Source organism: Patagioenas fasciata, chromosome 1 (genome assembly GCF_037038585.1).
Source record: "Patagioenas fasciata isolate bPatFas1 chromosome 1, bPatFas1.hap1, whole genome shotgun sequence".
Taxonomy (NCBI): Eukaryota; Metazoa; Chordata; class Aves; order Columbiformes; family Columbidae; genus Patagioenas; species Patagioenas fasciata.
In genome coordinates, this window is record NC_092520.1 from 184,102,279 (window position 1) to 184,115,296 (window position 13,018).

Consider the following 13,018-nt stretch of genomic DNA (forward strand, 5'->3'; position numbering starts at 1 on the left):
GGCTTTTGCCAAGGGTGGAAACAATTCTGTAGCAGCCTACACCAAGCACCAAGCCTACTCGTACTGTAGGACACACTCATGCTCACTCATACTGCAGAACCTACTCATACTGTCCAGATTCAAGACCCAACATTCTGTGAGCATCTTTAAGGGGGAAAATATTCTGTGAATTAAGAAGGAAATGTCAAGATATTGTAGGCTCAAGCTGTATAGAAACAGTTCAGTAAGACATGCCAAACTTTGAGAAATATAGCTGTGCATCGGTTTTGCAGTTTTTTTCTTTCCGATAATAGAAGCTGACTTTCAGTGTATTACGTAGCCAACTATTGATTTATAGGATATAAGACAAACTGGCTACACATCAATCAATCCATCCATCACACAAGTGCCACTCCCTTCTAACAGCAATCCAAGCAATAAAGCAAAAGCACAGCCTTCCATTAATAGCATAATTCCTTCCCTGGCCAGTTTAGTGCCATAGCTTCATTGCAGAATGTGTCAGGCAACAGAAGGATGCTTCAAGGAATCTCCTGTGGAGCTGAACAGCCGTGGCATCCTCCTCAGTTGTGAGATGATGCAGAAAACATATTTTTAGTGCCAGATGTCCCAGCAGTGGCATCTCATGAAAAGTGCAAGTTTTAGGGCAGATGGCACAGTAATAACTACTACATACACCCATCTGAGTTAGAGCATCTTTAGGGTTTCATAGGGGAATCATTCACAAAATGCAAAGTTGCACTTGATTTGAACACTGTGAAACAAATAATTTAATAAAGCACGATGAATTCAATAGCACAGGGTATTAGCTTAGTTGCATATGAGAAATGTTAGCTGATATATGTATTTAAAGGAAGTCTGCAGGTGACATTTGGAGTTTAACAGCTTCTGTTTCTCATGGCTGTGTGAAAAAAAGAAGAGACAAAACCAGCCTTCAGTTCTTAGTCTGTGACACAGAGCTTGTTTGTCCCCATCTCCAGAGATGTCACGCAGATTAATCCACAAACAGGCACAGGGCGCACAGCAGTGAGGACTCACTACTGAGTCCGATCCAGTTGTGGGGACCAGGTGTTGAAATACAACAACTTACAGAAAAACCTGCAGTTCACACACATGGGTTAGCAGATGAACCCTGTGCCATTTTCATTTCAGCTCAACATCTTTGACGAAGTGCACTGCTATGGCTTGCTCTCTTGCTCCCTCAGCAACCTACACGTACATCTACATGGGTTCAGTACCTGCATAAACCCTATAAACTGCACCCTGGACTTCAGACATTCTATGTCTTAATGGAAACTAAGAAAATGTAGAAAATACCACAAAACCTGTAGTATTCTTTAGCTTTTATTTAATATGGCAGGAGTTTTAAATAGGGTGGTAAGAAGTGGAATTAGTCACCAGTACATGTTAAACACTGGATTTGAAAGAAGAAACATGGAACCATGTTTTATTGAGGAAGAGAAATGCCATGACCTGATTTTGGCATTGGGAATGGAAAGTATGTGTACTGAAGGGAGGCCTATTCAAAACCCATAATAATTGATGCCTCCAGAGGGAAAGAACACTTGACTAGAACTGTAATATTAGGGAGAAATTACAGTAACAAAACAGCTTCAATTACAGCAACAAGGTATACTTTTAAGGAATAAAAAAGCTTGTGGTCCCTTGGAGGCCTATAAGGAAGCCTAAATACACCATAAAGGACCGAGACTGGGGCCTTTAAATCAAGGCAAATGAGGAGCTGTGCACAAGCTGAAACCCATTGTCTTTCATCGTCCTGCCTGCACAACCTCCCGTCTCCCCACACTGAGGCTGGACAGGGGCCCCAAGTCGGGAATGACCTTGAAGTTCTTGTGGATGATTTGTCTCACAGTGTTACTACAAAGCTGTACAAATGTTTCAGGTTGCAAACAAATGGAATCCTTTCAGTGTGCTGGCTTAATGAGCAGAATAATTTAACCATTTAGGGCATGAAAGAGCAAAAAAAATGGAGATGACCCTAGAGGCATCATCCTGGGAGTCCAAGAGGTTTGCTAAAACTGTCTTTGGGAACCAGCTGGTGACAAATACCAGTGACTCAATATCCTCTGACTGGAAGGCACCAGTGTTGGCTGTACATAGTGCTTGAGTTGCCACAGCTTTCATTTTTCCTCCCAAGAACAGAGCTTAGATTTGAGATCTGTGTACTTAGTACTCTTGGGACCACGTCTGTCCTAAATTACTGTATGGGATGTAGTCCAATGACTGCACATGGCTGTGGCTGCTTAGAAGCAGTAGATACCTATGACTGAGATACTGCTACTTAGTGTTAAAGGCCCAATGAACATTTCAAGTTTTTCAATCTAGACTCAAGTACATGCTTTCCTGCTGCACATCTGCATGACTAACCTCACGACATCTTTTTTTTGTACAGAAAATGCGATACATCCTGGTCACATTCAAACAAATCAGAGTGGATAAAACAGCTTTGAAAACTTCAAAAAATACTTTGCATAGAATATTACATAATTTCTCAGAGCAAAAGCCCACAAGTCCAGTCTCTAGCTTTATATAACAAGCACATCCGAAACAACATCAAAAGAAGGGCAGTAACTAAGACACTAGAGAACCTGGACCATCACGGTCAGAAGCATTTGACATTGCATTTTGCAACAGATGCTTTTTAGTGGTTTTGTTTTTGTTGTTTTGTTTTGTTTTGTTTTGGTTTTTCCCAACTGTTTTTTATCAGAAGAAACAATAAGTTTAGCAGCAGTAATGAATTTGTAAGAATGTAGTTTCCTTCTCTGAAATCCCTTGATAAACATGCACATGCACACAGACACACACACTGTCAGACACATACACATACAGTTGGTTTCTCTTTGGGTTTTGTGTGTATGCATGTAGGGACTGAACTGCCTTCAAAATTCAGCATTTTAAAAATCTATGAGAAGCAATTTTTGGGGATTCATGAAGTGTGCTGACAGACAGATGGCATAAGAACTGGGACTGAGAGCTCGGGAGATGACAGCTTCCCTCTCTTTTGGGCACTCGGGGGGCACCTGTCCCTCAACACAAAGAGTACCCTGCTGCCAAGTGACAGAAATCAATGCCAAATTGCTAAATCTTTGACTTGCTGCTTCTTTGTGTAGGCAGAACAATAATTCAGTGCATTGCTACAGTGAAGACAGTACTTTAAATTGTTTTGCCATAAATGATTGGGTTAAAAGATAGACATGGAAATTAGAATAAGGACTATCCTATCTTGAAAGACTGGGATGCAAATTTCCAAGGTAGCTGATTTCTTCAGACATAGAAAAGATAGTGAAGAGATGTAGATCATGCTCCTGAAGGACTGAAAACTGGTTATATTGGTCATCCTCTGAAGTGATGGAGTAGGGGCTGTAGCCTCTGGCTCCCAGTTAAAGGCTGTCATTCACAGCAATGATGGAAAACCAGTTTACAGGCTGTCAGCCTCAAGAGACATAAGACCAAACAAGGACCTGTCACCTCTTTGGGGAGGGAAGGCTAGGTTAATAATGTAATTTCTCTCAAGTAGTAGAGAAGTAGATTATAAATGTCATAAACTGGTCTGTTGGTTTTCTAGGATTGTTGAAAAGAGGTTAAGGGCTGTTAAAGGAGATCTTGTAAAAGTTTGCATCAGTTTGCAGTTACAGTGGGTCTTTCAACTAAAAGCTAGATTACAAAGAGTCAAGGTGATAGTCTGTTGGAAAACAGACTACAAACCAATCCTTCAGTGACCATTCCTAAGCAGCCTTGCAGGGGAAAAATGAGCTCTGAACAGGTTACAGCCTAAGAGGGAAGTTGGTGAAGTTTCTTTTTGCAGCACTCAGATACAGGACAAGTTATTCACCTGATGATCTTCTGCTGGAATAATTACACACATGGAAAGCTTACTCTGCCCCATTTTTCTTTGCTGACGACTCTGCCAGTGGTCTCCACTGAGCCATGCACACCTATGAATCCTTCCCCCACTTGCTGTCAAGATTAGCTACTCCCTGTTCGATGACATTCAACTCATTCACAGTGTGGCTGAGCTCTGTCCCGTCTATTCACTGCTTGTTGGCCTCTCTCACTTCCACTCAAACCATTCCACCCCTCTCCACCAACACAATCTTTCTGTCTTCATCTTCAAAGCCCTTCTCAGTTCACTCTTTCACTAAGCAACCCCTCACCCATATTCACAGACAGCAGCCTCACTCACCCTTTTCTCCCATTTTCTCCCCAACATTTCCATTCTCAGTAAGTGCCCACATCCACATAGCCCCTGCATCACCTTCCTTTTACTCTCACATTATAACCTGTCCTGTTATCTCTACCTACAGAAGTCTGTAAAGAAATTATAGCCTGGTAAGCAGGAAATGGCATCTACTAAAGTGACTGTGTCTCTGCATATGAATCACGCACACAGCTGGGCTCTACTGAAATAATCTATTATTACTGACACTTTGTTCACCTTCTGCTCTCTCACCCTCCAATCCTTTGTTTGTCTTGCCTTCTCACACTTCTGTGTGATGAGAAGAAACTTTTATACAGGTGGGAAATAAGGTAAACAAGAAATTGGATTTCAATACAAACTAGTTATGATGAACAGCAAGCTACTCTCTTCCCAAGGAGGGAGATTCTCAAAGCCCATACAAGAACTTGCGGTGTTTGGATGAAATTGAACAGCTTTGAAACTCAGAAGAAACTTGGGATCTGATGTGTCCCTTCCACAGGGACTGCTGGGGAATAAAAAGGTTCAGGGAATCCCTGACACTCTCTGTGATAATATTGTTTTTGTTGAATTTGACCTACTGTACTCACAGAATTAGTGAAGACATTGTTTTAATTCTTTCCATGGAACTGTGCCTCTTGGGCTGCTCTAGTGCAATGGAAATTTAAAGAGAAAAACACTGTCCCAGCTCTAACGGGTTTAGAGTCCAGCTGCTGGACACTATGTTATTGTCTCATCTCATTCTATGCCAATTTTTACGTTTTGTCCACTCATGACTTACTGGATGTGAAATGTAATAAGACTAGTTTTCTGTACGTACTGTAGACCAGTATAACTAACAAAAGGTAATTCGTTATTCAACATTATCCTATGACAAAGGTATAACAAAGGTAAACTCTACACATGGCTACTTCATGTCCAAACATGATGTCCTAGGACTGGGAGTCTCCTGAGATTATGCTGAGAAGGAAACCTGCCGATCTCCTTTCCAATTTATTTTTGTAAGGCAACACACTGACCCATTTCCAGAACAGAAACCTTTAATAAGGAAACATGAAAAAAATGTTGCCATTGCGAATGACAGAGGATTAACTTATTGACTCAGGTAACTGGTTGCATGTGGAGAGTCTCTGGCTGTGTGCTGTGAACAAGCCAGGGCTTGATGCGGCTGTGCTACACGGAAGGATTTCCCTGAGACACCAGAGACAAAAGGAAAGTAAACAGAAGCCGCTCTGCCCTCGACCCAGGCTGCAGGAGGGGCGTTGCCGCTGCGCATGAACAGTCTGTGAACAGTGCCCTGCAGCCAATCACCATAGTGGGGGGGGATGAGTGACTGTGAGTGTAACCAATTGTAGCCTGCACTTGCCGCATGGCCTTTTGGTATAGAGTATATAAGGCTTGGAAAAACGTGGTCTCGGGGACATTGATATTCAGTGTTGTTTAAGAGTTCATTAAAGAGTACGGATGGTAAATTCACATTGAATTAGACTCCTTACTCTCGCCCGGCCCGCCCGTTCGATCAAAGAGCTTATGCCGGCGTCTGGATTCGTCGAATTTACTACCACCACATATTGGTAGCAGAGGATGGTTCGTTAGCAAAGCATAACGCTTCGGATCTACAAATGGTAGCAGAGGGATGGATCGTTAGCAAAGCATATCGCTCCGGATCGAAATTACTGCGGTAAGCAGCGTTCATAAAAACGGAGCCAAGCCGGGGTGTGGGATAGTGTGCTTAGTCCGATATCAAAAGACGGGCACCTGTTGAGCTGGCCACTCGCATCCTACGTTAAGACCGCGCTGATAAGATAATGAATATTGAAACAGCCGCGGCACTGCTGACGACTATTCTCTCTAAGAGAGGTATTGAATCGTCACAGGAAAAGCTAATCACATTGATTTTTTTAGCTCAGAAGTGGGGACACTTTGGAGAAGTTCCACTTTTGTTTTCCCCAACAGAATGGAGATCAGTGGGGGACACTATGTGGGACAAAACTATCAGAGGGGAAGAAGAGAAAGAAATTAAAGCTGTGAGAGAATTGTGGAAAACCGTATTAGAATCATTAGAAGTTATGAAATCGGAACAACGTGCCGCCCTAAGAGCCGCGGAGGCGCTTGTCCCAGAACAAACCTGGACTGATAAAACTTGTCCAAAAGAAAAGAGGGGCCTGTGGGCTACTCTGTGGGGTCTGCCTGCCGTTCGGGGTGGTCGCGGGGTCCCGGCTCAGCCAATACTTTCACAATCCGATCTGCAACGCGGATTAGAAACTGCGCGGCTCGTAAACAAAGAACCGGAAGTTTCCCCCTCCGAGTCTCTGGGGCAATGTGCCAAGAAGGCGGAAGTGCAACTAGTCGACTGTCCGGATGTGGGAGGCCCTGAGTGCCGCCCTCCTCCTACCGCTCCGCCTCTGCCCTGCCCCGAGCCGGACGCCCCCCCTCCCTCCGAGAAAAACGTGGGGGCCCGGCCCGGACCCACCGCGGCGCCGCCGCCGGGGCCGGGGCCGCCTCAAACTTTGCCTCCGCAAGCACCCGCGGAAGTTTTTTGTGAGCCTCCTCCTACATCATTGGGCTCACCCCAAGCAGTAGAGCAGTTACTGCAAGTCATTACCAACAAGCTTGAACAACTTAAGAGTGTCAAATGTAGAGAAAAATAAGGAACAAATTGAGTTTCAAAAACCAGCTTGCCCTTCACAAACAATGCAATCAAAGGTGCCTATAGATTCTATTGACCAGCCGCAGCCCCGACGTGGCAGATGGTCAGGGGTCATCAAAGATGCCATCCTAGAAGGTGATTGGTCTCCAGCAAAATTAGCCCTACCGGTAATTCAAAATATGAACACTCAGACAGCGGTATGGGAACCACATGATTGGAAAATTTTGCAACAAGCAAAACAAATAATCACAAACTATGGTATACGTTCAGCAGCTACCGGACACAAAGAACATCTCCGAACCTGTATCACAATCAGCGACCAACCGTGAACCAGGCTTCTTTCACCTCAACAAGCCAAGCACCGCAGGAAGCCTCGGAGTTGATGTGGAGACAGCAGTAGATATAACATTGACCAATACTGCAATTCACAGAATACCAACGAATGCTAAAGGACCTTTATTTAGACAAGATAGTCTCATTGGAGGCCTATTGATTGGCCGTTCTTCTGCTAGTATCAAAGGTCTTATAGTAATAACAGGTATAATTGATGCAGATTTCACAGGAACTGTTCAAATCCTGGCCTACACTCTGCATCCGCCAATTTTTATTCCTTCTGGGAGTAGAATAGCTCAGGTAGTAGCACTGGAAAACTGCCTACCAATGCTTCCAGGAGTTCCTCCAGCATCCTCAACAGAAAGGCGTGATAAAGGATTTGGATCGACAGGTCCTGCAGTTTGCTTCACCTCATCAATGACTCAGCGTCCCATGTTACGTGTGCAACTATTTCAATCTGATTCTACTGTTGTTGTAGAGGTAAATGCAATGCTTGATACTGGAGCTGATGTCTCCATCATTAGTCAATTCAAATGGCCACGAAATTGGAAACTTCAAAAATCAATCTCTTCCACTGTTGCTGGAGTAGGGGGTCAAACTACTCCAAATATAAGTGTTGATCCCATTTCGATTAGTTTCCCTGAAGGTCAATGTGTTACCCTTAGGGTGTATGTAATGGAATTGCCAAGCAGCCTTGAGGCGCTTATTGGCCGTGACGTCTTGGGGCAACTTGGTGCCGTGTTAACTACTTCACCTTTTCCTTAGTGGTCACTGGAAAGCAGTTGCCCAACCCTCCATTGACCTGGTTAACAGATAGCCCAGTTTGGGTTGACCAGTGGCCATTAACAGAAGAGCGACTGCAAAAGGCACGTGAATTAGTAGAAGAGCAATTAGTTGCAGGCCATATCAAGCCTTCTACTAGTCCATGGAATACCCCAATTTTTGTAATACCAAAAAAGAGTGGAAAGTGGCGATTATTACATGACTTGTGAAAGGTAAATGATCAAATGCAAGCCATGGGTGCTTTGCAGCCTGGATTACCATCACCTGTAATGTTACCAGAAAATTGGCATATTCTAATTATAGATTTAAAGGATTGTTTCTTTACCATTCCTTTACATGAGCAAGATACACAGCGTTTTGCATTTACACTGCCTTCAGTAAACAAAGCGGAACCAGCTAAAAGGTATGAGTGGGTAGTGCTACCGCAAGGTATGAAAAATTCTCCTACACTGTGCCAAATGTATGTTGCATGGGCACTTCAACCTATTCGTGCATCATGAAAACAAACAATTATTTATCATTATATGGATGATATTCTGTTCTGTCAACAAGCTGAGTTCACAGAAAGTTCCATAGTCCAAATTACGATCAAACTCAAAGAAAAGGGGTTGGTTATAGCTCCAGAGAAAGTTCAAAAGTCTGCACCTTGGAAATACCTTGGTTGGTCCATTTGTGATGCACAGATTCGTCCACAAAAAATTGAATTACATACTGATTTACAAACATTAAATGATGTCCAAAAATTGTTAGGGGACATACAATGGATTAGAAATTGCGTAGGCATTACTAACAATGATATAGCACCTCTTACTTCACTTCTAAAAGGAGGTGATCCAGGTAAGAAAATAAGCTTAGAGTCCGTGCATCTCAAATGTCTTTCTGATATTATACAAAAAGTACAGACAAATTGGTCTAGCCGAAGACTTTCTGATCGACCAATTTCCCTCCTTATTAGCAATCTAGAACATCCGTGTGCAATCATCTGCCAGTGGCAAAACAAAAACGGGGAATTCCCCATAGATGTTGCTACAGATTCTTCCTTTTGTGCCACTGTCAGATTGAAAACAGAAAATGATTTGCGATTATTAGAATGGATTTTTCTCAGTGTCCAACCAAAATTCAGTATTCAAACGAGACCAGAAGCAATTGGAGAATTGATTCGAAAAGGAAGATCTCGAATATTAGAAATTAGCGGTCAGGAACCAGATGACATCAGTATTCCGATAAATGGAGCCGATTTAGAATGGTGGCTGAGACATTCGATGCCTATACAGAATGCATTATTAGGATTTATAGGCAAGGTACATTCACGACAACCAAAAGGTAAACTATGGCAATTCCTTAGAACAAATCAGTGGTTAGAGAGAAGCAAAGTAAAAGCAAAACCTGTTGAAGGCCTTACAGTATATACAGATGCAGGAAAACGAAGACACCAGGCAGCATGTGTCTGGCAAGAGAATAGTCAATGGATACAGCATTTAATTGAAGGTTCAAAAGAGGATTCATTGCAGACTTTAGAGCTCACGGCAGTAATATGGGCCTTAAATTATTGGCTGAAATCTGCTTTAAATGTCGTCACAGATTCTTTGTATGTAGCAGGTGTAATACCCAGAATGGAAAATGCCCTGTTAAGACAATCGAATAATCCTCGATTAGGAAAATTGTTTGTACAATTGAGAGCTATTTTAAATCAAAGAAAAGAACCCTGTTGTGTGATTCACATCTGCAGTCATCAATGGAATCTTGGTCTAGGTGAAGGAAATCAAATTGCAGATAGTTTAGTAAGTTCAGTACAGCACATGCCTCCAACAGATAAATTCCAACAAGCGAGACAAAGTCATGAGAGCTTTCATCAGAATGCCAGAGGTCTCCAAAGACAATTCGATTTAACTTTAAATGAAGCAAGAAGTATTGTACAGGCATGTCCTCAGTGTGGAAGCCAGATGTTAGGTATAGGAATCGGTGTCAATCCTCGAGGTTTAAAAGCCTTAGAATTATGGCAAATGGATGTGACACATGTGCCAGAATTCGGAAGACTTAAATATGTGCATGTCACAATTGATACTTTTTCAAAAATGATATGGGCTACTGCTTTACCAGGGGAAAAAGCACTACATGTATGTAAACATCTTACAGCTTGTTTTGCTGTAATGGGTGTCCCAGAAAAGATTAAGACAGACAATGGCCCTGCCTATGTTAGCCAGAAAGTTAGAACTTTTCTAATGAAATGGGGAGTGAAACACGTTACAGGCATACCTCATTCCCCAACGGGCCAAGGAATCATCGAGAGAGCACATCAAATGATTAAAGGGTATTTGAGCAAACAGAAGCAGGAAGAGTTAGATTGTCAACAGCGTTTAGCAAAGGTGTTGTTTACCTTGAATTATTTATGTCTAACTGGAGATCATGAGGAGCCTCCTGTGATCATTCATCATTATCAGATCAGACTAGGAAGGAAAAACACTTTACCGGAATTCATGGTGAGGTATCGTGATCCCACCACTGGATTGTGGAAGGGACCAGTACCTGTTATTTTTAATGGTAGAGGGTATATGTGTCTCTCCACAGATCAAGGTCCATTGTGGGTTCCAAGCCGAGCAGTAAAGCCGGAGTTGAAACAAACTCAACCAAGTCAACTCCCTGCAGCAGAACCTTCGGAGGTCACAGAGTGAGGTGTAACCTTTGCATTGATTTAGCTGTGACATGTATGCGTACTATAGTTATATAAGTAGATCTTTAAACACCACTACCTCTTGAGTAAGTTTATCAACACCCAGCACATCGTTTGTTATAAGTTGAGTATCTTTAAACCAAAGTTCTTGGAATTTGTTTAATCAATCCATTGCGATATTTAAACGGCAATGGAATACCTCAGGTTTATTGCAAAGTGCACTGTTTACGTTGATTGTTGTTGTTATTTATATGTTATGTATAAGTTGTTTTTTTTATCACATATCAAAAAAAGGATTAGAACACACAGCTAATCAATCCTGGCTTGTCCAAAAAGAAAAAAAAAGGAGGAATTGTGGAGAGTCTCTGGCTGTGTGCTGTGAACAAGCCAGGGCTTGATGCGGCTGTGCTACACGGAAGGATTTCCCTGAGACACCAGAGACAAAAGGAAAGTAAACAGAAGCCGCTCTGCTCTCGACCCAGGCTGCAGGAGGGGCGTTGCCGCTGCGCATGAACAGTCTGTGAACAGTGCCCTGCAGCCAATCACCATAGTGGGGGGGGATGAGTGACTGTGAGTGTAACCAATTGTAGCCTGCACTTGCCGCATGGCCTTTTGGTATAGAGTATATAAGGCTTGGAAAAACGTGGTCTCGGGGACATTGATATTCAGTGTTGTTTAAGAGTTCATTAAAGAGTACGGATGGTAAATTCACATTGAATTAGACTCCTTACTCTCGCCCGGCCCGCCCGTTCGATCAAAGAGCTTATGCCGGCGTCTGGATTCATCGAATTTACTACCACTACAGTTGCAAGATCAAGAAATGCGAACTTTCTGAAAAATCACTGGGTGTATTTTAAATTACTGGGCATACATTTGAGAGTCTTCCCTGGATGATGCTCTAGACTGAGGAAGGCACTTTCCCTACTTTCTCAAATTCATCATAATTTTGAATAAATTTAGTAAGATCTTGGCTCATAAGGCAGTTTTTTAGCAGGTTTCCAGAAGTCTTCTGCCTTTAAGTCCCTATTCCCTGTTCAATTGTAACTGCTTTGGTGCAGTCAACTCGTAACTTTTTGTAGACTTCTTTTCCTTATCTGTAAGCAGAAAACAACGCAAACACTACCAAGGTAGCAGGCCATAAAAGAATAAATGATTACAGTGTTTGAACAGCACTGTAGAAATATTATAAATACTCTACATACTTCCAATATTCCCCACTTGCCTTTATAGCAATTGTTGCACACCACTGAAAGGACCAAGAGAGACTATCAAAGTCACAACAGCTATTGAGTTCCCTTCACTCATACAGTATTTCAGAGTAATGGGTCCCATGAACTCTGGTAACACCATTAGAAGGGACAGTATGGAATCAAAACACAACAGCATTTTTTCTAAATGGAGGGTGTGTGATAATTTCAGTTAACATTTAAGTCCTCATTACAATGAGAATATAATCTCACCATTTAGACACAGTCAAATACCAAATCAATTTTAATTCATGTTATTCTCCAGTGTAACAAAACCTGTGATTCATAGCTCAGGGTTTGTATTTTTGTGACATGGTAAGACAGAGATTCCTTAACATGTTCTGTTTATGTCACTTATTTAATTTCTTAGCATTAACTAGCATCCACCTTGTCTCCTTAACTCCATTACCTTTAGAGAAAAAGCACGTCAGCTTTTCATGTTGGTTATTTATCAGTAGAGTTCAGCCTGTAAAACCAAAACACTCTGCTTTCTTACCTCTCCCCTTTGAACAACTCACCTGAATGGAAAAAAAAAAAATAAAAAAAGTTGTAAAGGAGAAGGGAAGTTTTGCTATTTACAAGTATGGAATTGCCAGATTTTAAATTAGGAGCCAACACAGCAGTACATATATAGTTTTCAGAAATGGAAGGCACCACAATATATGGGAGGATTTCTACTTCACCAGAAGATAAAAAGCTGCCAGTCTGGAAAAGTCCTCGTGTGGTGAAACAAACAGTACAATTCAGATATGCTTTATCTTCATCTTAAAATGCATGAAAGAGCTGTATCTTGGCTCAAGTCTCTAAGGTGGCTGACAAATTCCATCTATTAATACAAAGTCCACAGTAATGTAATGTGTTTTAAAGCAAAAGACTTCAGAGAAAGGCAGTCTGTGGAGGTCTCTCTGGGTTCAGCAATTTTTCTGTACCACAGGATGATTATTAGTACCTCTTGGATCAAAATCAGATTATGAATTGTTACTAGTTGCTATTATGGCAACATCAAGGAAAATAAAACAAACAAAAAATAGAATTATATCTTCATAGACACCCAGAACAATGCAGTTATCACCAAGTAGAGAATCACTGCCCATCACTAACTAAGTGGCCGTGTATATACT

General features: G+C 41.9%; 1 protein-coding gene across 3 annotated transcripts in view; it reads right to left on the reverse strand.

Moving 5' to 3' along the window:
- The window catches only part of PDZRN4 (PDZ domain containing ring finger 4), a 252,875-nt gene that overhangs the window by 18,218 nt on the left and 221,639 nt on the right, over positions 1-13,018 (reverse strand). The window lies entirely within an intron of this gene.